The following is a 21,994-nucleotide window of genomic DNA, read 5'->3' as shown; positions in this document are numbered from 1 at the left end:
TTTGAGCTCTGTGTGCCTGATGGAGATGAGCTTTCCGAACCCTTCTCCATTGACAACGGCGTGAAGCATGGCTGCGTCCGTGCACCAAACCTCTTTACTATCTTCTTCAGCATGATGCTGAAATAAGCCATGAAAGACCTCAACAATGAAGACGCTGTTTACATCCAGTACCGCACGGATGGCAGTCTCTTCAATCTGAGGCACCTGCAAGCTCACACCAAGACACAAGAGCAACTTGTCCGTGATCTACTCTTTGCAGATGATGCCGCTTTAGTTGCCCATTCAGAGCCAGCTCTCCAGCGCATGACGTCCTGTTTTGCGGAAACTACCAAAATGTTTGGCCTGGAAGTCAGCCTGAAGAAAACTGAGATCCTCCATCAGCCAGCTCTCCACCATGACTACCAGTCACCCTCCCTCTAATCTACATTAAAAACCCCTAGCTACCCACAAAGAAAGAAAAAAAGAGAGAAGCAAGAGGAGAATACTAAACACAGTTCACTTCATTTAAAATAAGGAGACTTGGTGGCACTCAAATCCCTATCAAATTAAAATAATCCAAATATGGGCTCCAAATCTTTTGAACTTCATAATACGTATCTCTTAAATTATGTTATCTTCTCTAATGGAATACACAACCTTAATTCCAAATGCCATCTTTGTAAATTAAGATCCATTTGATCTTTCCATGAAATAGCTATACATTTCCTCGCCACTTCTAAAGCTAATCTCAAAAAAAGCCATTTGAAATTTAGAAAACTAACCCAATTCATTGATATCTCCAATGCTAAACAAAACTCTTGAAAATACTGCAAATACTAATTAAAGTCACACTGCCACTGAGCAATCAAATTAAATTATTCTAATAACAGGAACCTGTAGATGATTTTCAGTGTGAATCACCCATAGTCAATTAATGCTTAGGGATAACATGCTATAAATTGAAGAGATATTTAATCTCTTTACTTGTCCATTACAAAATGTCCTCATCAATCTGCACCACCATCACCTTAAATCCTGCTTATCCTGCATGAACCTGAAGAAATGTGTGACTCATTCTTCAGCAGTTCCTTGGGATGGAGGTTTATTTCTTTCTATTCCAGTTCTGTGGATTACCAGTCCTCAAATATCTCAGGTCAATGTGGGAGCATCAGTGTCTTCAATAAATGGGACAGGATAAGTAGTTGATGCCACCCCATATATTCTCCTTTTCACATGAAACAGTCATAAGCTGGGGATTCTCAGGAGTTATTGGGATATTGCATTCCCAGTGGTTTGAGAACATCCTTGAACATTTTTCTTCTGCACGGTGGGAATCTTTTCTCATGATGGTCTGGAATAAAGTGTCTGCGTTGGAAGTCCGGTGTTATGGACTGTCCAACATAACTAATTGGGTGTACTTCAGACCTCAAGTTGAAGCATCACAGGCCCTTTCACATTGTTCCTGAACTTGGTCACAGAACTCCAACAGTTTTGCCATGGTGGTCCAACAACCTATAGAGAACCCTGATGGCTGCACAGTTGATTCAATGATTGTGTTGCTGAATCCCAGTGAGTTGTATTTAATTAATTGAATTCATTAAATATTCAGTTAATTAAAAATATTTAAACCAGTCTCATTAATAGTGAAACTCTCAATTGTCATAAAGATTTTCCTAGTCCACTAATATCCCCCAGGGAAGGAAGCATGCCAGCCTTAACTAGATTGTTCTGACCTGTAGGTGAGTTCAGAGCAATGTGATTGATGGTTAACTGCCCTCAGAAATGAATTAGCAAGATGCTTAGTTCAAGGGAAATTAGGGATGTGATTATGATTTGTGATCAACCTTTGCCCATTTGACTGTGTTGATACTGACATTTCTTTACTCCACCTTCCTATCCAGCCTTGTGGTTGACCTTTCAGTCCCTAATCTATATTTCACTTTTAGCTTTGGATCACTAGGAGTTCAGCTTTTCTCCTGATTATTCAATTTAGATGCTAGTGAAGTGAATTCAAAGGGCTTGTAGTGGTGTTAGTTAATCATCAGTGATGCTAATATTAGAAACGTTCTGACTGGGAAATAAATGTAGAATGCTGAAGAGATGGAAAATGAAAGTGTTGGCGTCCAGCTGTTTTCACACTGTTGCAATTCAGAGGAGCACACATTTAAAATGAATAAATTAATAAATTGATCTCAATTGTTAATCAAACTTTTCAAATGTCATGTTTGAGCAAAAATATATTTAATGACAAAAAGCTTCACATTCATAGGTCAAATCAATTTATTGTCATCTGATTGTACAAGTTCAATATGATGAACCAGCATTCTCCTGTCCTCAGTAAAAAAACATGGACACACAACCAGATATAATACAGATAAACAATACATATGCAGGATAAGTATTATATCTATAAATATATTTGTACTAATGAAAGTCTCTGATGGTTAGTGTGAGTAGTTCCTTTGTCTTCAGCCTTCTCACTGTCCATGAGGAGAACCTGTTCCTCAGCCTGGTTGGTGCTGGCTCTGAACTCTTTGATCTCTTCCCCAATGGGAGCCGCTGAAAGAAGCTGTGTGCAAGATGGAAGGGGTCCTCCATGATTTTACACACCCTCTTCAGACATGGATCCCAGTAAATCTTGTCGCTAGGTGGGAGGGAGACTCCAGTGATCCTCTCTGCCACTTTTCAGGTTCTGTGGATTGACTTCCAACCATTTCTCTGCCAGGAGAGAAAGCAAGAGTATATTCATTGCAAAACCCTGAAAAGTACAGCTCAGAAATAGGCCCTTCAGACTTGTGATGCCAATTTAAACAAATTGCACCTGACTGCACATACTCTGTATCCTTCCATCCTTTGCTTGTTCATGAGCCTGGTTAAAAGCCGCTTAAATCTCACTAAATCTGATTGTCTGACCAGGGATGCCCAGCAAATTCTGCACAAAGCAAGACCCACTCAATAATGTGAACATTTAAGCTAAACTGCAATGACAATCCTGTTGCTTTCACATCTTTTCATCATTCCTTATCTCTGGCTGTCTAACCTCACTTTAGTAACTGGAGCTTTCTTATTCTTGAGCCCTTCTCATATTGCTTCACTGAATGAGCTTTCTGGTAAATAATTGGATGATGGTGGAAAACTGCATTGGTGTGGTAATGTTCATTTAACCCATGCCTGTTCAACTCAAAGTAGGATGCGCACTAAGTACCTCACTATCATTATTTCATCCATCAGCAATAGTTGTGCTGTACACCCACCGTAGCCTCAATGTCATGACTGACAAGTATTAGTTGAATCGCATTGACACTGTCTATATTTTGGCCTTCACTTTTGAGGAAGGAGATGATTTAGACTGCAACCAGAAAGTAGAAGTCATTTCACAGCATGCTAGAGATGAATGCTGATCAGTGACAATGACCTTATGAATGTCATATATGTTTCTGCACATATTATCCATTTTTTATGATAATCTCAATAAAGGATTCAGAGCAGAAATGTTGACTGATCATGCCAAACATGTCCTCCAGTTCAAAGCAAATGAAATGAATGGGAGTACACAAGCACATCAAAGCAGCACTAAATTAATTTAAATAACTTAATAGGTGCAATGAGTGTATAAATATTTAAATCCCATCTCTCAATAGCTATTGCCTGCCTCAAATCCCGCTCTAAACAATACAGCTTCATTGCTCATGTATCGAGTTGAAGTTGATTTCCTGGTGAACGGTGATGACAGGAGTATAAGGCAAAATTATCATGTAAATAAAAGGCTAGCCATCAACTGGAACATTATCTCAGCTATCTTTCAGTTACTCTAGAAGATCTCTGGGCCACATGCTCTCCAAAAGAGTCAGAATGAGGAAAAAGGAGATAAAAATCAATAAGAAACTGTCCAGAATTTTGCAAGCACAGAACAGGTTGCTCAGCTATTCACAATTCAAATGTCCACGCACGCACGCACGCACGCACACACGCACGCACGCACGCACCTCTGATGCGGGGAAGGATTCTTAGCTATGGGACAGGAAAAAGATGGAAGCAAAAGGGAACCATGGTTGACTAAACAGGTGAGTCAGCTAGTTAAGAGGAAGAATGCATACAGTAGATTTAGGAAGCAATAAGTAGGAGGGTTAATGACAAGTATATACTAGCCAGGAAGGATCTTAAGAAAGGACTTAAAAGAGCTTGAAGGGGGCGTGAGAAGGCCTTGACATGGGATTAAGGAGAGCCCCAAGCCATTCTATGCATATGTAAAGGACAGAAGGTTGATTAGAATGAAGGTCATACCGCTTAAATGGAGCCAACATGTTTCTGAAGGCAGAGGATATTGCAGAGGTCCAAATTAACACTTTGCTTCAATATTCACAAGAGAAAAGGAATTGGAGTTTAGGGTGAGGTCAGAACAGAACAGACTTACGTGTGTGACGATTTTGAGATTAAGGAAGAAGAAGCGTTAAATCTTAAAAATATTAGATTGATAAGTCCCTGGGGCCAGTCACAATAACCCCAGGTTGCCATGGGAAGTTGAGGGAAGAGATAGCTGGGGCATTGGCTGTCATCTTTCAGTCCTTCTTGGCCACAGGGGAGATTCTGAAGCATTGGATAATGGCAAATGTGGTCTCCTTGATTAAAAAAGGTAATAAAAATTCTGGGAATTATAGATCTGTAAGTCTTACATCAGTGGTGTGCATACTATTGGAGAAGATTCTTAAGGATAGGATCTATGATCATTTGAAGTACAGACTCTTCAAGAATAGTCAGCATGGCTTTGTAAAAGGAAGGTCGTGCCTCATGAGCCTAATTGAGTTTTGTAAGGAGATAAAAGAAATTGACGAAGGTTTCTATATGGATTTTAGTAAGGCATTTGACAAGGTCCCCATGAGAGACTCATTCAGAAAATAGAGGCATTGGATCCATGGAACCTTGGCTGGGTGGATAAAAAATTGGCTTAAAAGAAGAAAGCAGAGAGCAGTAGAAGAAGGAAAATATTCTGCCTGGAGGTCAGTGGCTAGTGGAATTCTGCAGCAATCTGTTATGGGGCCTGTAATGGAGGATTAAAACCATGTACCCAGATGCTTTTTGCTTATGTGGAACTGACGACACTGGGTCCACACGCAGGTCACCTTACTTTCAGAACTAGCAGATGTAATTAAACTCAGCCATGTTGACTTAGCTGAAGATACACTTTGAAATGGAATTCCACTGTGAGGCCCAGGGAAAGCAGTTGTCAAATGCAACACTCTGAAATTGACGAATTGGTCACAACCTGTCTTGCTCGAGAAGTTTTAATAAGTCTTTGTATCTACGAGATAAACCAGGAAATTATAACATCCTGGTTCCATAATAATTAATCTTCTAAATTGTAGAATGTAATGTTCAGTTTTGATTTTGACTGACAAATATTAGAAGGAGTAGGCGCATGATTAATTGTTTTTGGGGTATATAAGCCTGTGGTCCTGCTGCTGAAGTTTAGACTCTCCGAGGGGTGGGAACACCCCTTGTCAAGAAGGAAGAACAGCCAGAGTCCGAGCAACGTCCCGGTCGGGGGAGGTGGAGAAGCTGCTACCAGCGCCCTGACAACCTACTACAAGTGTGCAGTCGTTGCCTCGCTTCGGCAGTTGGGACCAGTCCAAGCGTTGATAAGTATAGTTGGGAAGGGCTTGCATATTGTAGTGTGAAATCAGCTTTTGAATTAGTAATAAACATTTGTATAAACTGAACTGCTCTCGGTGTGTGTGTCTATTTTCTTTCGGTAGCTCAAACACTGTGACCAATCTAAAATGAACAAAATGAGAGGTATAAGTTTACCCAAGACAGGGCCTCTGTTCTTTGTGACGTTTATAAATGACCAAAATGAAGAACCAGAAGGATGGGACAGTAAATTTGCAGATGATATGAAAGTTGGAAGAGTTATTAATAATGCTGAAGGTTGTTGTAAGTTACAAAAGGATATAGACAGGATACAGAGTTGGGAGGAAAAGTGGCAGATGGAGTTCAATATGGATTAGTGTGGGGTGATGCATTTTGGAAGGACAAACCAGAAAGCTGAGAACAAGGTTAATGGCTGGTTACTTAAGGGTGTGGTTGAACAGAGGGCACCTTGAGGTTTAAATCCATACGTCCCTCAAGGTTGCCATACAGGTTGGTAGGATAGTTAAGGGCTATGGGATGCTGGGGTTCATTAATAGGGGGATTGCGTTCAAGAGTAGAGAGGTCATGTTGCAACTCTATAAATCTCTGATGAGACGACACTTAGAGTATTTATTCAGTTCTGGTCTCCTCAGTATAGGAAGAATGTGGAAACAGTGCTAAGGAGCTTTACCAGTATGTTGACTGGAATGGCAAATTAATTTTATGAAGCAAAGTTAGCTGAGCTGGGGCTTTTCTATTTCGAGCAAAGAAAAATGACAGGAGACTTAAATGAGATTTAAAAGATTGAGAGGCATAGATAAGGAGGCCAGCCAGCACCTTTTGCCCAGGGCAGAAATAGAAAACACCAGGGGACATCTCTAAAAAGTGAAGGGAGGAAAGTTTTGGACAGACATCAGAGCCATGTTTGTTTTTAACCCAGGGTTGTGGGTGGCTGGAATGCTTGCCAGGGATAGTGGTGGAGGCTGAAACATTAGGGCCATTTGAAAGATTTACACAGGCACATGGATGAAAGAAAAATAGTAGGTTATGAGTTAGGAAGAGTTTAGTACTTTTTTTTGGTAGGAATATATTGGTCGACAACATCAACGGATGAAGAGCCTGTACTGAACTGTAATGTTCTATGTCCTATGTAAAATCTTCCAATGCAATACAAAACCACCTTCTACTGAATAATAGCTCCAGAAATTTCAAAGCCTCTTCCAAGCCTATTTGTATAAAAAGTTTTAGTAAATGGATTCCCCCCTGAACAGAATTCACTCAAAGCCTGTGTTCTAATAGACACTTGAAATGTCGGGATATAAATGTAATAAGCCATGTAAAGTAGGGCCTATACTTGGAAAGTTCAGTTTAGCCAATGTTTGATCTCTCACACAAAAAAGGTGCTTTCCAGAAACTAGACTCTAGAAACTGGAAGATATGAAGAGTTTAAAATCCTTAATCCCAGGCTGACTCCAGGGATAAAGAACAAACAATATTGTAAGCCCAAGTGCAAGAACTAATGTGTTAAATCTCTCGTGGTAATATATTCACAAAGTGTAATAATTTCATAAAATATAAATATAAACAAAAATACAATAAAATGGCATAATATTTATAAAAGATGATGGGGTTGGATAGGCAAAGGATATGAAATATATCTGGGAAAACATTCCAAAATAATAAACCACAAAATGTCATCCCATGCACATTAAAACTTTATTAAAAAATGTCATACAAAAATATTAAACATATCAACACATCACATGTGAGACCAAAGGAGCCAACACACTCGACCAATGCTACACCACCATGAAGAATGCCAACCAAGCCATACTACCACCACAATTCAGCAAAACTGATCACCTGGCTGTACTTCTACTTGCAGCATATAAGCAGAGACAGAGAACCACAGCACCAGTAGTGAAGACAGCGAAAGTATGGTCAAGGCAAGCAGAGGAGCATCTGCAGCACTACTTTGAAACGGTGGGCTGGGCTATATTCAAGAACTCATCCTTAGACTTAAATATGCAACATGAATCACAGATTTCAACAAGACTTGCATGGACCCATATACCCATGTACATATACCAGGTGTTCCACAACCAGAAGCTTTAATTGAAATAGAGGATTCCCAACCTGCTGAGGGTGAGATCAAGGGTGTTTAAGGCTAGGTATCCAGATCTCAACAAGAAGTCCAAATACAATCTGTGGAAGGCTATCTTTGAAGCAAAGTGGCAATTCCAGAAGAAGCTAGAGACAGAGATACATGCCAACTATAGCAGGGAATGCAGGCCATTACAGCCTACAAAGCGATGGCAAACACCATAGATGGCTGTGATGCTTCATAACCAATGAGCTGAATGTGTTCTATGCCCAACAGTCCCTATTAAAACCCAACAGTGCCTACTAGAATCCCTGCAAAGGCTGAGGACCTGATGTCAGAACATCATTCAAGAGGGTGAAATCTCAAGGCATCAGGCCATGACAGTGTACTTGGCAGGTTACTGAAAATCTGTGCTAACCAACTAACAGAGTGTTCAGACATTTTCCATCTCTCATTGCTGCAATTAGTTGTTCCCACCTGCTTCAAAAGCTATCAATCCTCCTGGTGCCCAAGAGCAGTGTGAGCTGCCTCAATGACAATCGCCCAGTAGCACTAACTTCTACTGTGGTGAAATGCTTTGAGAGGCTGGTCATGGCCAGAATTAACATGTACCTAAGCAAAGATCTGGTCCTACTTCTATTTGCCTATTGTCACAATTGCTCCACAGCAGGTGTAATATCGCTGGTCTCCACTCAGCTCTGGATCACCTCAAAAAAGGCAACTCATATATAGTGCTCTTCATAGACTAGAGCTCAGCCTTAAACATCATTATTCCCTTAGTGCTAGTCAAGATGCTCCAAACTCTGGACCTCTGCACCCCCCTATGCAACTGGATCCTTGACTTACCCATCGGAAGACCATAGTCAGTACAATTTAGAAACAATGTGGCCTCCTGACTATCAACACAGGTGCACCTCAAGGATGCATGCTTAAACCACTGCTCTACTCATTTTACACCCACGACCATGTGGCCAGGCACAATTCCAATGCCATATACAAATTTGCCGATGACACCACAGTTGTCAGTAGAATCCCAAACAGCAATAAGGAAGCGTACAGGAGGCAGATAGATCAGCTTATTGAGTGGTATAATGACAACAACCTTGCATTCAAAGATAGCAGATTTCAGATTTATTGTCAGGAGTCCATACATGACATCACATATAACCCTGAGATTCTTTTTCCTTCAGGCATGGCAGAATTGCCACTAATTGGTAGTGCAAAAGAAACTACACAGCATACAGATATGAACCAATAAAAAACTTTAACAGATAACAAGTATAAACAAACTGACTGTACAAAACAGAATAAAAAGAAAATTGATCAGCTGCATAAATAAGAGTACTTAAATCAGTCTCTGATTGAGTTTGTCATTGAGGAGTCTGATGGCGGAGGGGTAGCAGCTGTTTCCTGAACCTGGTGGTTTGAGTCTTGTGGCATCTATACCTCTTTCCTGACGGTGAGAACAGAGCATGTGCTGGGTGGTGTGGGTCTTTGATGATCGCTGCTGCTTTCCGATGGCAGCATTCCCTGTAGATGCTCTTGATGCTGGGGAAGGTTTTTGCTGTGATGTCCTGGGCTATGTCCACTGCATTTTGCAGGGCTTTACACTCAAGGGTATTGGAGTCCCCATACTAGACCATGATGTAACCAGTCAGCACAATTTCTACCAAAACATCTATAGAAATTAGCAAGGGTTTCTACCAAAACATCTGTAGAAATTAGCAAGGGTTTCTACCAAAACATCTATAGAAATTAGCAAGGGTTTCTACCAAAACATCTGTAGAAATTAGCAAGGGTCATCTGCAAACTGCTAAGGAAGTAGAAGCGCTGACGTGGTTTCTTCAGGATGCCTCTAGTGTGTTCGGTCCACAGCATGAAATAAATAGTGCAATCATTTTCTTAGCCGTCATGTCATGGAGTGTTCTTCACTCTAACTCACATGTGTTGAGCTCCTAGTGTACAGAAAACTAAAATTCTGAGAGTCCTTAAATAGCTGCAATGAAGCTTGAATCATCACATTTCCTGCTTGATGGGATTTTCTTGTGCAGCCTCATCACTTGGTGACTCTGTTTACTCTGTGGAGAGTTTAAGGCTCAGGCACTGTAGCAGAATTGATCGAGCACACTTTGACATGCCTCTTGTATCCAAGTATGAATTCTCCCAATAGTGCTGTCAGATGTCACAAGTTTAAAGTAAAGAAGACAGCAGGTCCTTCTGTAGTTCTCACAACATATTTTTAAGGAGAAGTGGAACTTGAGAGTGGCATCCAGCGAAGGGAACTGCAAAGCACTGGCGTGTTTGTTAAAACAGCTAAAACCTTGTCATGATTTGTCTTTGTGAGGATCTGGTGGTTTTCCATTTGTTTTGTCTGAGGTTGTTCAACAGGTTCATCTCTAACCATCTTGATAATTGTGTTGATTGTAAATATCTAGCACAATTAATTCAAGCACCCTGTGCACTGGAAGTCAGGAACGAACATGACAGGAAAACAAAATAATGTAATTATTCTAAGTAGAGCCTGAATGTTTGACTTTATCATTGGGTGGTTTTGCGCTGGGTAGGTCATGTCTCCAGAATGGAGGACCATCGCCTTCCCAAGATCGTGTTCTATGGTGAGCTCTCCACTGGCCACCGTGACAGAGGCGCACCAAAGAAGAGGTACAAGGACTGCCTAAAGAAATCTTTTGGTGCCTGCCACATTGACCACCGCCAGTGGGTTGATCTCGCCTCAAACCGTGCATCTTGGCGCCTCACAGTTCGGCGGGCAGCAACCTCCTTGGAAGAAGACCGCAGAGCCCACCTCACTGACAAAAGACAAAGGAGGAAAAACCCAACACCCAACCCACCAATTTTCCCTTGCAACCGCTGCAACCGTGCTTGCCTGTCCCGCATCGGACTTGTCAGCCACAAACGAGCCTGCAGCTGATGTGGACTTTTACCCCCTCCATAAATCTTCATCCACGAAGCCAAGCCAAAGAAGAAGATTCTATACTGAGCTGCTAGAGACGGTGTACACGTTGTGGTGGAATCGCTGTATATATTGTCGAGTTAATGAATATGCCTTGGAATCTAGTACAAGACTGACAACTCTAGGCTTGCATGCTGGGCTTGCATACATTATTGCTCCTGTCACATGGACAGGGAGTAATGACATCAGCTCAGATTAAAAACCTGTATTGGATGCAGGTCAATATCCTGCATTTTCCACAGACATCTGCCATTTTGGGAGCCGAGTCTCCACACAAAGAACTGGTAATCCTGCTCTGAAGGCCCCAAAGTCTGCATTTTATTTGTTTGGGTGGCCTTCCTCTCCGGCAAGGTTCCTGAACCACAACTAGTCTGTCCAGATCCAGAATGGCAGATTTGAGGCAGTCAAATGCAAAAGCTTCCTCTTTACCTCCAATATCCAAAATGTACGTTGAAGCATTGTGCCTTAGTACCTCGAAGGGACCCTCATACCCTAACCCTCTGCTGCTCAGTGTGTTCCTTTCTGTACGAAAACACCCTTGCATTCCTGCAAGTTGTGGGGCATATAGGATCTGGCCTGACCATTTTGTGATGTTGGTATAGCCACTAAAGAACCAAAGTTCACAGAGCTTGCTTAGGACCGCTGTGGCCATCTCTTCCCATCCTCCTGAGTCTGATACAAGTTCTCCTGAACCATCAGGGGTGCGCCGTAGACCAGCTCTGCTGATGAGGTATTTATATTGTCCTTAGGTACAGTTTGTATGCCCAAGAGTACCCACAGCAATTTTTCAACTCAGTTAGGTCCCTGCAGTTGTCCCACAAGGGCTGGTTTGAAATGCCTGTTAGATTGCGGGTGGTATGCAGTTGTATGGTGCAACTTGGTTCCAAGCAGGGTGGTCATTGCTGACCACAGGCTTGACATGAATTGGGCACCCCGGTCAGATGTGATGTATGCTGTCAGGCAAAATGTGCTATCCAGGAGGAAATGAGGGCCTGATGCTGGTGGAACTACTTCTGGCCATTGGGTGGTCCAATCCACTATAGAGAGAAGAAAACAGGAACCACATGAAACTAGAAGGAGACCTTCAATGTCCATGTGTACATGGTCAAACCTCCAATGGTTCAGCTCAAAGGATTGTAGTGTGACTTTCATGTGTTGCTGGACTTTGGATGTCTAGCAATGAGTACATGTCTTCACCCAATTGCTGACCTGTTTTCAAAAGCTATGCTTTACAAATTTGTTGGCTACTGTCTGGACAATCATTCTGATCAATGGATATGCCAACCTATGTACCGCATCAAATACCTGCCGCCTCCAGACCACCAGAATGACTGGGAGAGGATGACCTGTAGATACATCACAGAGGAGTTTGAGCTCCCCCTTGGGTATGGATTGTATGGCCGGGCGAGACAGCACATCTGTCACTATGTTAGCCTTTCCTGAGATATGTTTGATGGCCATCGTGAACTCAAATATATGATAAATGTCTCAGAATATAAGTGGCCTGGATTTATTTGAAAGGAACCAAAAACAAATGTCTGCACAGAACAGAACTTTTCTCTGATTGCTCATTATAGCAAAGTTACAGAATGTAGCAGCAGCTACGAGGAAAGAGACTCTCCTCCACCATGTTAGGAGTTTCAAAGGCAGTTTTATTCAAAATCCACGCATGCCCCTTTAAGGACAGCATGAGTTCTTCCCCCGTGGGGGCAGTGACATCATCACGCTGTCTGGGGTGCACGCTCTGATCAAACAGTGAGGCAAGGAGGTCCCCTGGCAGTGTCCTGTACTCGCAGCTGCCCCGCCAACCCCAGCTACAAACGGGGCTGGTTCGCTACGACCATGGATCTGATACCTTAGTGAAAGCAAATGTAAGCAGCTTATGGTCCGTAAAAACTGAGAAAGTACCTAAAATGTCCCAACAATTCTTGATCAAAATCACTGTACTCAAGCTCTGGTGGTCTTAGGTGCTTGCTAAAAAAAGCCAATGGTTTCCATTGCCCATCAATGTATCATTGAGCACCCCTCCTAATGTTGTACTGGACACATCAACTGACAGGGCTGTTGGGACATTGGGTCTTGGATGGACCAGCAATGTTGCATTAGCATTAACATCTTTGATGTTCTCGAATGGTGCCGATGATCCTTCGTCGCAAGTGACTCCGCTTGCCTTGTATGACACCAGGGTGAAGAGGGGGCGCATGATGCAAGCCGCTGATGGTAGAAACCACCAATAAAAGTTCACCATTCCAACAAATTCCTGGAGGCCTTAAACTGTGCTGGGTTGAGCGAATGCCCGGATCACCTTAACCTTTTCCGGTAGTGGCTTTGCTCCATGTTTGTCAATTCTATGGCCCAAAATGTCAATGGTCGCTAACCTGAATTGACACTTGGCTGGGTTAATGGTCAGCCCAAACTCATTCAAATGAGTGAAAGGCTTCACAGGTGCGACAGATGTTCCTGATGACTGCGGCTCACGATAAGTATGTCATCTAAGTATATGAAGGTAAAGTCAAGATTACGTCCCACTCTGTCCATGAAACCTTGGAAAGTTTGCATGGCATTCTTGAGCCCAAAAGGCACCCTTCTGAATTCAAAAAGGCCAAAGGGTGTAATAATAGATGTTTCTGGAATGTCATCCGGGTGGATTGGGATCTGATAATTCCCTTGGACCAGGTCCACCTTGGAAAGATGCAGGCTCCCTTAAGGTCAGGCACAAAGCCCTGTAAGTGCGGTACCAGGTAACAATCCAGTATGATAACCACATTCAATCTTTGGTAACCACCACAGGGTCTCCAATCTGCCTTTGATACCATGTGGAGCACTGGTGCTCAGGGGCTATCAGACCGTTGTACAATAACCACATCTTCCATCCTTTCAAACTAGTCTTTGGCCAAAGTTTATCTGGAGGGAGCCTGCAAGCTCAGCCTTACAGCAGTGGCCCTTCAGTTGGTATGTGATGCTGCACTCTATGTTTCAGCATCAAAGTGAATTGCAGCATAATTATTGCAGGAATTTCCACCAGCAACCTGGCAAATTCATTCTTTGAAAGTAACAGAGTCTAAATGCAGGGCTGGCAGCTTGGCCTCACCTAGGGAAAAGGTCTGGAAAGTGTTGGTATGAATGAGCCTTCATCCCTCTAGATCAACCGGCAGGCCATGTGCTCTGGGGAAATTAGCTCCCAGTAGAGGTTGTGCAACAACCACCAATGTGTATATCCACATTAATCCATATCACCATATCCATATATCCATATCACCAAACTGTAGCAGGGTTCTACACATGCTAAATGTCTGGCTAGCACTGCAGTTTGTAGCTTTTAATGATGGCCCACATTTTCTGTTACATGTGTCATACCCCAAAGGGGAAAAAGCACACTGATCTCAGCCCCAGTAACCACCAAGAAACACCAGCCACAATGTACATCCCAGACATACAAAAGGTTGTCTTGATGGCCAGCTGCTACAGCCATTAGTAATAGCTGTCTCTGGCATTTCCCTAAAATGAATAGGGAGGTCAGCAGTAGCAATCTTCTGCACCCCATTGTTGATGGTGGAAACACCAATGGGTGGTATCTTCATCCCATTGTCTCCTGGCCAACTGGCAGTCTGACAACAGATTTGATCAATCCTGCTGCCAGTCTAATATTGGAGTTGCACAATCCTGCTGCTGTGAGCAGGATCTGATGACCTGTCCTATGGATGTCACACTTACTTACTTAGCCTACCATAGAATGCCAATACAGGCTCAACTCTCCATGGGTCACTGAAATCCTCATCAGCCAGCAGAATGTACACATCTTCTGGCAACTGCTCCAAGAAAGCCAGCTCAAACACAAGCCTGCTTGAACAGAGCTTATGGCCTTCTACTAGTGCCAGCATTTCATTCATGAGCACAGAAATTATCTCATCTTCCAAGCCAGGTAAACAGACCACTTGCTCACATCATGAGAGTCAAAGGTATAGAAAAACAAACACTTGAGCACCATATACTTGCCCTCCTTCAGAAAAATCAGAAACTCAGCATACCATTTCTTGATCCAGGACATTTACTACATAGTAGTACCACATGGAATCAGATGTTATCTGCTCTAACTGGGATTGGGCTTCTGTTTGGTTAAACCATACATATGGTTGGAAAATCCAAAACATTAGCAGTTGTAGAGCCACAGTATGCATCAAAGAAAAATTTGATGTTGGGTGTCCAAATATAATTTGAACTATCAGGGGTCACCAACACAGCTAAGTATTCAACACTGAACTACTCTACTTAGAGACATCAGTGTACATATTATCAAGTTACTATGCAGTCTAGTACAAGACTGATAATTTCAAGATTGCACACTGGGCTTATATACACCATTGCTTCTGTTACATGGGCAGGAAGAGATGTAACCAGCCCAGATTAAAAACCTGTGTTGGATACCAATTAATTTTCTGCATTTTCCACAGTACATCCACCATTTTGGGAGCTGGTTCTCTTGCTGGTAAGTGGATTGCCGCATATTCAATATTTACTTATTTATTTTTAAAATATTTTTGTTGATTTTAGTAACAAATTAATGCAAACAAAAAAAATGCAATTCAATAAGATAATATGAAGTTATATAAACTAAATTATTCTGTACATCACTAATGTATATAATTTCAAATCATATCAATAATTCATATTCTAATGAGTACATTTGAAAAAAACTCTAATAATGCAAAAAAAAAAGTAAAGAAAAAATCAACCTCTTACCTAACCGCATTGGCGGATGCCAGATATAATTGGTATTAAAAGAAAAACTAAAGTTAAAAAAAAAAATGAAGAATATGGAAAAGATTCAAGTCAGATGATTTAATTACATTGGAGTAAAATTACAAAGTAAGATTGTGAGACATAAATGTCCCCCATAACTTCTGCAACCTTGTATCTGAATTATTAATAAATATTAATTAATAAATATTCTATCGATTCTTACCCAAACAAATTCATTATTCTGATGGCTATTTGAACTTTAAAATGTCCAAATTTTACTGTCTTTTTTTTTGTTCCCAACATAGTGAGATAAAATCCTGAGGGACGCTCTGCTAAATTGTAAAGGATTCTAGGTAGTAGCACAGTCAGTTTGAGAACACTCTTTTCACAGCCAGTAACTCTATTCTGTTCAAATAAACGGTATGACGGCATGAATGCTTTCTCTTCCTCTGCCAATGAACCCAAGTGAAATATGCTCAGGAAGTCTCCAGCCAATTTCCATTCACTAGTAGGTTTGCAAATTTCTAAAGGTCACTGAAGATTGGAACAAAGTCCCTCTCGTGCTCTCTGACAGATGTCACTGATCAGAACGTTGCTTTCCAAAGCAAGGAAACTCAGGGGATAATTGCAAACAGCTCAAAATTTAACTAATTTTAGTTTGAAAAAATGAAATGAATTGGAAATCTATCATGCTGATTAATTTTTAATTTATAAAATGAAGTTCAATCACTTTGTCACCCATTTTTCTCTTCTCACACATGTATTAATGCACCAAAACACAAACATGCATGAAAATGCACATTATCGCTTGAGCAAGTTAAAACCTTGTGTGGTATGGGCTAAAGCTTTCGATTAAAACTTTATTGCCAAAATTTATAAATATAATCAGTGGATAAAACTAATGACACTGTGAATAATGACTTATTAATTTAGAATTTTGGAAATATCAAACATAGAAAATAGAACATTAGAGCACCAAACAGGACCTTCATCTCATGATGTTGTGCCATCCTATAGATACCTTTAAAAAAATAAACCTTCTCTACATCATAATGCTCTATTTTTCTTTCATGCATGTCTGGTTCCCTAATAGGAAATCAAGTATTGCAACCTCTCTCTCTAATGGTAGTGTGGAAGAACAGAGAAACCCTAAGAGTCTCTTAAATGCCCCTTTTGTCTCAGCTTCCACCACCATGGCTGGCAATGCATTCTAGACACCTACAACTCTGGTTTTTTAAAAAAAAACTACCCTTGAAGTCTGCCCTAAACCTTCTCCCTTCACTTTGTACAGATGTCTTCTGGTGTTTACTACTCCCGCACTCAGAAAAGGGTGCTGGCTGCCTGTCTTATCTATGCCTCTCATAATTTTGTAGACCTCACTATGGCATGGTTGGCATAGTGGTTAGCGCAACGCCTTTACGGGGCCAGTGATTGGGACCATATTGGGGTTCAAATCCCATGCTGTCTATAAGGAGTTTGTACATTCTCCTCGTGTCTGCGTGGGTTTTCTCCAGGGGATCATTTCCTCCCACCATTCAAAATGTACGGGGTGTGTAAGTTAATGGGGTGTAAATTGTGTGGCATGGACTCCTGGGCTGAAAAGGCCTGTTATTGTGCTGTTAATCTAAATTTTTAAAAAATTCACCTCTCATCCTTTTTCGCTCCAAAGAAAAAATGTTGTCCTATCTTTCCCTCATATGACATATTTTTCAATCCAGGCAACATCCTGCTAAATCTCCTTTGCATCCTCTTCATAGCTTCCTGTAATAAGATAACCAGAACTGAATAAGTTTTTCTTAGCATTATCTCACTCACGATTGCTGAACTTAGTCTCCCAACTAATGAACTGCAGCATACCATAAACCTTCTTAACTATCCTATCAACCTGTGTGGTAACTTTCAGAAATCTATGGATTTGGATCCCAGGGTTTCTCTGTTCTTCCACACTACCAATAGAGAGAAAGGTTGCAATACTTGATTTCCTATTAGGGAACCAGACAGATCAGTAAAATAAGTATGTGTAGGTGAACATTTTGGATCTAGTGACAATAATGTCATTAATTAATTATGGATAAGTATAGGTCCAGTCTTCAAATTGAGTTTCTAAATTGGAGAAAGGTCAATTTTGTGGAAATGAAAAAGGATCTAGAAAGAGTGGCTTGGAATAAGTTGTTTTCTGGCAAGGATGTGTTCAGTAAGTGGAAGGACTACAAAGGTGAAATTTTGAGAATGCAGATTTTGCATATTCCTACCTGGATTAAAGGCAAAGATAACAGGCATAGGGAACCTTGATTTTCAAGGGATATTGATGATCTAGTTAAGAATCATGTCAGAGGTGCACCAAAGAAGAGGTACAAGGACTGCCTAAAGAAATCTCTTGGTGCCTGCCACATTGACCACCGCCAGTGGGCTGATATCGCCTCAAACAGTGCATCTTGGTGCCTCACAGTTCGGCGGGCAGCAACCTCCTTTGAAGAAGACCGCAGAGCGCACCTCACTGACAAAAGACAAAGGAGGAAAAACCCAACACCCAACCCCAACCAACCAATTTTCCCCTGCAACCGCTGCAACCGTGTCTGCCTGTCCCGCATCGGACTTGTCAGCCACAAATGAGCCTGCAGCTGACGTGGACATTTACCCCTCCATAAATCTTTGTCCGTGAAGCCAAGCCAAAGAAAAGATGGAGGTGTATAGCAAGTATAGGCAACAAGGAGTAAATGAGGTACTAGAAAAGTATAGAAAATGTAATAAAATACCACAACAGGATACGGACAGGCCGCAGATTGTGGAGAAAAGTGGCACACATAGTTCAATCTGGATAAGTATGAACAGATATTGTTTGGAAGATTGAACCTGAAGATGGAGTACAAGGTTAATGGCAGAATTCTTTGCAGTGTTGAACAGAGAGATTTTGGGCTCCATGTGCTATTTTATCTGGTTGTATTTGTACAGTTGGATGATAATAAACTTGAACATGCATAGATCCCTCAAAGTTGCTGCACAAGTTCATAGAGTGGTTAAGAAGGTCTTTATTACTTGGGGGACTGAGTTCAAAAGCTATGATATAATGTTGTGAATCCATAAAACTTTGGTTATACAACACTAAGGCCATGCTTGAGCATTCAGTTCTGGTTGCCTTATTAAGGGTAGATGTGGACACTTCAGAAAGGGTGCATAGGAGATTTACCAGGAGTAGAGAACATGTCTTATGAGGAAAGGTTGAGTGAGGTCAGGCTTTCCTCTTTGTAGTGACCAAGAATGAGAGGTACCTTAATAAAGATGTGTAAGATTATGAGGGACATAGATAGAGTGGACAGCTGACACCTGTTCCCCAGGATGGCAGTGGCCAATATGAGTGGACATCTGTCTAAGATAAGTGAAGGAAAATTTAGGGAAGATGTTAGAAGTGGTTGTTTTCCACAGAAAGTGGTGAAAACTTGAAATGCTCTGCCTGGTATGGAAATTGATACAACAGGTACATTGAAAAGACTATTAGATTTGCACATGGATGTAAGCCAAATGGGAACTTATGGAATGTGACTGAGAAAAGTTAAATTGATCATTGAATAGATTTATATGTTGACACAACAATGTGGGCTGAAGGGCCTGTTCTCTGCTGTGATAAGTTATAAATTCCATGTTTGATGGCTTCGTATGATGCAATATCCTGTTGTTTGGCTGATTTGCCTTTGTTTTCCATTTCTTGGTCAAAAAGCTGAGATTACTGGATGCAACACAAGCCATGAGACCATATGCGATTCTTGGCATTACGTTGAAAACCTGCACCTCAGATTAGCTCTTCCAATGCTTCAGCACAAGTCTGTAGTGACAATGTGGAACCCTTGTAGACAAAAAGTAGAATAAATTCATTCCGACCACCAATTGCATCATACCTCACTGTCACACATCATTCAAATGATGGGTTAGTCACAGTGTTTTCAAGTGGTATAGTGACTCACCAATGCTGAGTTTGTATTTAGTCAGAATCCTATTATATCTTTGATCCAAATAAACACCATGGACTGAGTTCCAGAGCAGATTTGTGAATGACTCCCTTGACATCAAGGCTATGCTTGAGTAAATTTGGCATCAGTTAGCTCTACTGAAACTAAAATTAGTGGGAATTGATGGGAAAAGTTTTACTAACTGAAAGTACAGGTAGATGTATGTAAACCAAATCATAACTGCAGCAGTTGATCAGAGAAGAATATGAGGTCAATCTGTTTCACCAAGTAAACATGAGCTATTAGATAGCAAGCAACATTTGTGTCCCAGGATTGCAAGGTAATAATATTTTCCAACAAGAGAGAGAGTCTTGGCATCTAACATCATTACTATAATTAAAGCTGCACTGTTGACATCCTGGGGGTCTCCATCAACCACATAGCTGGGCCAGCCACATAATATTGTAGCTATAAGAGCAGATGGGTAACTGGGCAAGTGCTCGTTAAAGCCTTTCCATGGAGATGAATGAAGGGATGGAATATTCTCCACTGGATGAATGCAATTGCTGAATACTCAAAAGGCAGGAAACCATCTGCAAAAAAAAAAGTTGGCTTGGCTGATAACTTGTGTAACCAACTTAAATATTGAGGCTGCCTACTCCCAATATAGTTTGTATCCTCTGCAAATCACTTCTATAAAAACACTGCCCATCCTCATCTCCAAAGGAAGCAGGTGCAAGCGAATATCAGCAGATGCAAAATCCGCATTTTACAGCATCCTTACTTGGAAATGTATTACCATTCCTTCTTTGTCAATAGGTCAACATCCTAAAAATGCTATTGGAGAATTTCTCCCACATGGAATATATTTATTCAAAATATTGCCTCGCCATCACATTCTGGAGGGTAAATGAAAATCAAAAATCTTTAGATTCTGGGAATTGGAAAAAAAATTACAATTTGCTGGAAGCACTCAATAGATCAGGTTGCATTTGTGGGAAGAGAAACAGAATTAATGCTACAGGTTGAAGTCTGACAACTACCTGACAGTACATCCATAGTCAGCAAAGCTACCTGTTTCAAAACAGTGTGAAACAAAAAAAACTGCATTTTGTGGAAATCTGAAATAAACTTAATGATAGGAGCACCAGGCAATGAATTTCCCAGTTCTAATGAAAGGTCTTTAACTTAAAACCTCTTTTTCTCTTTCCACACCGATGTTGTCTGACCTGGTGAGTATTTCCAGCATTTTACATTTTAATTTTTATCTTTTCCTTGAGGCCAATTAATTATGGATAGGAACTGTTAGCTTTGTCCATATTTTGGGAGGGAACATAAAAATGTTGATTTATTGAAATGAATCAAGTTCTGAAAACCAGTATAAGAAATAACATACAATTAATCAGCCCAAATTAATTAATAGGTACTCAATATGAATTTTGTGAATGACATCAAATTGGCTTTTTAATTGAAATTGCTACTTTGAAAGGACTTTTTAGAGTCATTTATTAGCCCCTGTACTGGTTCAAATTCAATTGAATTTGAACCATGGTTATTCAAGGGAGGTAGAACATTGAAACACATCTTTTTTTTAACAAAAACAAAGCAAATGGTAAACTGACATGTCAGGATACTTAGATGATGATTAAACAATTGGTTTTAATATTTGTCCACCACAATGAGCAATGGGAAAATAACCTTATTGAGTCAAGACTCCTACAGATCAAGTTCAAATAACAGCTTTTTTTTTTAATGCAGATTCTTGTCACAGTACTCTTCTTTTTCACTTCATTGAAATAATGAATCTCCTGTCAAGAGTTTAAGGCTACTTTATGTAGCTTTACGGACCATAAGCTGCTTACATTTGCTTTCACTAAGGTATCAGATCCATGGTCGTAGCGAACCAGCCCCGCTTGTACCGCTGCACCGGTGGGGCAGCTGCGAGTACAGGACGCTGTCGGGGAACCTCCTTGCCTCATTGTTTGATCAGAGCGCGCACCCCAGGCAGCGTGATGATGTCACTTCCCCCATGGGGGAAGAGCTCATGCTGTCCTTAAAGGGGCATGCGTGGGTTTTGAATAAAACTGCCATTGAAACTCCTAACATGGTGGAGGAGAGTCTCTTTCCTCGTAGCTGCTGCTACATTCTGTAACTTTGCTATAATGAGCAATCAGAGAAAAGTTCTGTTCTGAGCAGACATTTGTTTTTGGTTCCTTTCAAATAAATCCAGGCCACTTATATTATTATATCAATGGTAGATATACATCACTCATGATGCTTTTGATAAAAAATATTCTCAGTAACCTAATACAGGTTGTCCCTCTCGTGGACAGATGTTATAAACAGACCCAGTCAGAAAGTCACACAGATCATGGATGTCCCAGATAGTGCCCTGGTACATGCAAAGGGAAATAATTCTAGTCTGATGGAGACATCACAACATAGCTCTAAATTCTGAGTTTAAGAGGAGTGAGAAGGCAGATGTTTCCCTCCCTGCTCATGGCCCAATGATTTTTGCTAGTTCTTCAATATGTTCTTCAATATAGTCTCCACTGATCTCATGCTGTTTGAGAGAATTCCAAATCTGCACGGTCTAATGAATAATGTATGGTACAATTTCTTTGCTGA

General features: G+C 41.0%; 1 long non-coding RNA gene across 1 annotated transcript in view; it reads right to left on the bottom strand.

Moving 5' to 3' along the window:
- Nucleotides 1–21,345, bottom strand: part of LOC138762722 (uncharacterized) — a 48,872-nt gene extending 27,527 nt beyond the window's left edge. The window contains exons 1-2 of the long non-coding RNA XR_011357093.1: nt 21,229–21,345; nt 17,068–17,183 (exon numbers count right to left, since the gene is read on the bottom strand). This is a non-coding gene — a long non-coding RNA (uncharacterized lncRNA). The remainder of the gene's footprint in view (nt 1–17,067; nt 17,184–21,228) is intronic.
- Nucleotides 21,346–21,994: the final 649 nt, after the last annotated feature.

The sequence above is a fragment of the Narcine bancroftii genome, chromosome 5 (assembly GCF_036971445.1).
Source record: "Narcine bancroftii isolate sNarBan1 chromosome 5, sNarBan1.hap1, whole genome shotgun sequence".
NCBI classification, from domain to species: domain Eukaryota; kingdom Metazoa; phylum Chordata; class Chondrichthyes; order Torpediniformes; family Narcinidae; genus Narcine; species Narcine bancroftii.
This window is presented reverse-complemented; position numbering and strand designations above follow the sequence as displayed.